Source organism: Chinchilla lanigera, unplaced genomic scaffold (assembly GCF_000276665.1).
Source record: "Chinchilla lanigera isolate Chin_1 unplaced genomic scaffold, ChiLan1.0 scaffold00001, whole genome shotgun sequence".
Taxonomy (NCBI): Eukaryota; Metazoa; Chordata; class Mammalia; order Rodentia; family Chinchillidae; genus Chinchilla; species Chinchilla lanigera.
In genome coordinates, this window is record NW_004955402.1 from 53454809 (window position 1) to 53459961 (window position 5153).

General features: G+C 32.2%; 1 protein-coding gene across 8 annotated transcripts in view; it reads right to left on the minus strand.

Moving 5' to 3' along the window:
• Nucleotides 1-5153, minus strand: part of Cd226 (CD226 molecule) — a 152036-nt gene that overhangs the window by 45948 nt on the left and 100935 nt on the right. The window lies entirely within an intron of this gene.

Sequence of the window (5153 nt, forward strand, 5' to 3'; positions counted from 1 at the left end):
CACACACACACACACACACACACACACGCAAATTTTGACCCACTCTATCTGCCACTGAAGTTACCATTTCTTTTTCAGGTATACGCAAAATAACCCCATCTTGCAAAATGTTTATCTCTACGAATCTCTAAACTATTTTAAATTATATATTATATCTTTGTTTTCTGTAAATCTTTATTTAATTAACTTATATGTTCTCTGTGGTCTTATATTGTACATTATAAAGGGATGTCATTTGTAGTTCACTAAATATAATGTTTATTATCATTTTGATAAAAATAACTTTGAACATTAAGCTATTCTTAAATAAAACACCCATTATAAATTTGCTTCTGTTGGAAAATATATGATCTAACATATATTGTTAGTCATTATGTACTCCAGATTAATAATAATCTGGGGACATCTATACTTAAATACTAGGTGGAAATGTTTTTCTGGAATGAAATGCAAAGAATAGCTGTCTCTGGAACCTAATTGTGAATTTCTGGCAGAACCGAAAATATTATAATAATGAGGCAATAATAAAATTAGGAAATTTGATTATTTTTAAATCTGTCTGTGTGATTTTTCCCCTTGGTAAAAAGACATGAAAATCATAGTTGAAGAATATTATTCTGAATTTATAGTTTTATATGTGTATATATATATATGTAATATATATGTAAATTCTTAAAAATAAATCTAATCTATTGTTACAAATTCTTATAATCCCAAGAAATTTACAAATGATATTACTATAAGGAGGATAACTTATAGTTGTGTAACATTAACCTTTGCTTCACTTAAAAAGTAAAGCAATTCAAAATACTAATTTACATGAAAGTTTGCATGGTTGAAATCTTGAACAAATAAATTGGTGGTTTTACCTATGAGTGATTAAATTATTTCCTTACACTTTTGCTATTATGTGATGAAGTATAACTATGTAATTAAACAGAATTCTGACAATCATATTCTTAACCTTACTTATTCCTTTAGTTAATAGCTTGCTATTTTCAAAATAAAGTGAAAGAAAACCCTTTATTAAATGTACTGTAACTGAAAATATATTTTGCATTAGTGTTTTCTCCACCTTATCCTACAATAGAATTTAAGTCTATTATTTTGGCTCTGACTTGGTAGAATGAGGGCATAATCATACTGAAAATGGTAAAAGACAAAATGAAAAGGGCATTAAAGTTCACACTTTTCTTTTGAGACAGAGTCTCACTATGTAGCCCAGGATGGCCTCAAACTCACAGTGATCCTCCTGCCTCCCGAGTGCTGGGATTGCAGGCATGCACCACCATGCCCAACAATACCTTTATTTTCTAGTGGAAAGACAGCAGGCAGTATAAATATATAAGTGGCTAGCGCAATGCAGTACACCTAGGTAATGCATTTTCTTCCAGCAGTCTGCTAACCCCTTAATAACCACAAAAAAAAATTGTTAAACATGATTATTTGGTAGACAAGATTTAACACCAAAGTTGAAATGCATGCAATTGTGACTATGATGAAGTTACATAATAATGACTTTCATCATTAATTTCCACCCATGTTATAGCATCCTTTGTCACTTGACTTATGATCTATCTAGAAATAAGTATACAGAATCTGTTTCTCTGGCCTAATTATTAAATACTACCTACCATTACTTGCTTAGGTTAGTAGACCAATTTGTTACAAGTATTTTTTATTTCTAGAGATTCAAACTTTAAAGAAAGTGTGAACCACGCTAGTATCAGACAAACCAAAATGAGTTAGGAAACCTGGATTAAGCAGTCAGTGGTGTTAAAGCGTTCTTCTAAGGATAGGTCCAGCCAAACCCATGAACTTGACAGTAGTAAAAAATTTATGAGGACTTTCAATTCTGTGAAGCCAGTCAAAGTTTGCAAAATACTTGGGAGAAGTAATGATAATGAATACATCCATTCTTCCTAAATGCTGAATTAAATACAGTTTTTTCAGAATATAAATTTTTCTATCAGCTGGAGAACAAATTGGTGGTATGAACTTGATGGACTTTCCCTTTTTGTTACTGTTAAATCATGGGACTTATATTTCCTAGGGAAAGTTTTTATAAAGTGTATAAAGGTTTATATAAGCTTTGAGCCAGCATCAAAGATTTTTAATAAGTACATGTCACATGGAAATGTCCCAGATCAATTAATCTACATTTTGCAATGTATGAAAAAATCAACTCTCTCTATTTTCAAGTTAGTTGAGAAATATGTTAGGCAAACTGCTCTAATTTTGGTATCCACATGGAAAATTATTAAAATAAATGAGCAAGAACTGAACAAAATTTCTAAACACTCATGAAAATATAAATTATCTTAATATATAGCTATTTGAGACCATCAGGCTACTGACTGAAATCTGATCTTAAACACAAATCATTAAATGATTATTAAGTTATTAATAAATGACAATAAATGACACACAATATCTCTTGGTCTTTGTTCTTTCGTCCTTTTAATTCCTTTTGATATGCTTCAACACTAGAAAGTAGTTCTGACAGTAAAGGGGGTGCAGGACTTTGTGTAGCACACATGAAAGTGGCTAAAATTAAGGGCATAAGGGAAGGCAAGAGAGAGCATCCTCACCAGCTTCCTAAGTTCCTGTCTCAAGACTGGCTGAAATTTTTCTCCTCTTCCTTCTCTTCCCTTCCTCCTCCTCCTCTTCCTCTTTTTTTCCTCCTCTTCTCTTTCTCCTCGATCTCTCACTGAATACATTTTAATCAAAGAAAATGGTTAGCATAGTCTAAAATAAACATCAAAACATCTTTTGCCATCTAAATTCTATACATTTTAAATGTATCTTTTTAAAGTTCTTTATTTCTCTTTGACATAAATTTTCATATGAGACAAATATGTTCGTGGATATTACCACTCATTGATTTCAATATATGTGTGACTCTCAGAGAGCTATTTTAAACATTGAATAGTCTTCTAAATATTAGCAAACATTAGTTATAAAGTAGTCAAAGGGGAAAGTGCTCTTTCAAAATTCAATTTACAAAGCATTGACTGAATCCTCTCATAGCTAAAATTCAAAAGTAAGGTTTGAATAGTGAAAAGAGACTGTGTTCTAAATTAACACTGCATGGGTCATTGAGAGATTTAACTGGGAAATGTAACAAATGGAATTGTAAGTTTAGAATATGTAAATGGGATGACTAAGTGCTATGTGGGAAAGAATGCCCACTGCTATTTTTAACGTGCACAATTTAGACTAATTTGGGGTAGCATTTGGTATCTCAAGGAGAATCAATATTGGACTGCAAAGAGTACAAAATGTTCACTCTATTCATGGACAAAATGTAACTCCATTCTTCATATGACACTGTACTTTCTAAAGCCCCCAGTGAAGATGTACAATGCATAGGTACCTCAGACGCTATAGCACAAGAGATGCTCTACTATGGTGTTTGACATTGTGAGCAATAAGTGTGATGCTATCTTTTACCATGTTTAAGCTGGATTCATGGGTGGGGTTTGAGTGTTCTTTTAAATACAGCAAAACCCTATTATCTCCCAAATAATTTGAATCATTACAGAGTATTAAGTAAAAGAGGTTGCGTTTGTCTTTTTTCATTCTTCTATAAGACCTCATAATTGCCCTAAAGTTTAATCGATATGCAACAGTTACTGCTTAGTATCACTAAGGCTTTTTCTTAACCTGGAGGAATGTTAAACTAAAAGGAATTTTCAACTCCATTACCATTTTCACTAGGTAGGGTACAACTTAAGAAAAAATTATTAAGTGAACTATTTACAAAAGCTTTGCAGTATTCTAACATATGGCCTTTTGAACAAACTGTAAGGCAAGACTACAGACTTCTGTCCATATTTTGTGTCAATATGATGCAAACTGATTAAAAAATGCCACTAACACACATTCTGGAAAGGGCCATAGGACCTTCTGTGTTCTGTCTTAATTTTTCTTCTTTTATTTTAAAGAGAATAATAAAAAAGAACAATTGCAAAATACCAACAATATAGACAAAACCAAAACAATAAAAATGATACAGGGTTTTAGAATAAAATGATAGGAATTAACAATAGTTGTTATATTACATATTCTTATCTTCAACAAAGTTGTTCAGATTGCCAGATGTAAGAATGCAAGATTGATCAAACCATTAAAGAGAATAAAAAATAAAAACAAATAAAGTAGAAATGGTACAGAGTTTCACTAGACAAGATGGTAGGAATTCAACAATGGTTGTTATATTGCATATTGTTGTCTTCAAATTAGTTGTTCAGATTACCAGATATAAGTATGAAAAATAGGTCCAAAAATTACATATTAATTGATCCTGTCAATAAGCAATTAGACATCAGCAGTACAGTTATTGCAGTTATTCCCTTCCTTCTTTCTTTCTTTTTCTCCTTTCCTTCATCCTCATTGTTCCTTCCTTTGCACAATTTGTTTCCCTTTCATAGTGTCTATTGTGCCTGTTTCGTGTTCTTACACTTAGGAGACAACACAATGTTTATACATCTAGTTCTGGTTCTAACTTATTTCACTATGAGTATGGTCTCTAGTTGCAACCACTTTCCTATAAAAGCCTCAATTATATCCTTCTCCATAGCTGAGTAATACACCATTGTATAAAAATACCACATCCTTTTTTATCCATTCCTCAGTTGATGGGCATTTCAGTTGTTTCCAAGATTTAGCTATGACAAAATGTGCCACTATAAACATTGGTGCACATATATCGCTATGGTATGATGTTTTTAATTCTTCTGGGAAAATACCCAGAAGGGGAGTAGCTGGATTAAGTGGGACTTCTAATCCTAATTTTGTGAGGAATCTCCAAATTGATTTCCACTGTGGTTTCACCAATCTACACTTTATTTTTCTTTCTACTGAGTTTTCTTCCTTAAAACAGTAATTGCACACACACACACACACACACACACACACACACACACACACATTGTATAAAAATACCACATCCTTTTTTATCCATTCCTCAGTGATTCCAGAACTATATTGAACAGGAGTGGTGACAGCAGACATCCTTGTCTTGTTCCTGATTTTAAAGTAAAACCTTTCAGTTTTTGCCCATTGAGAATGATGTTGGCTGTTGGATTGTCACAGATGGCTTTGATCAGGTTAAGGTAGAGGCCATCTATTCCTATTTTCTGTAGAGTTTT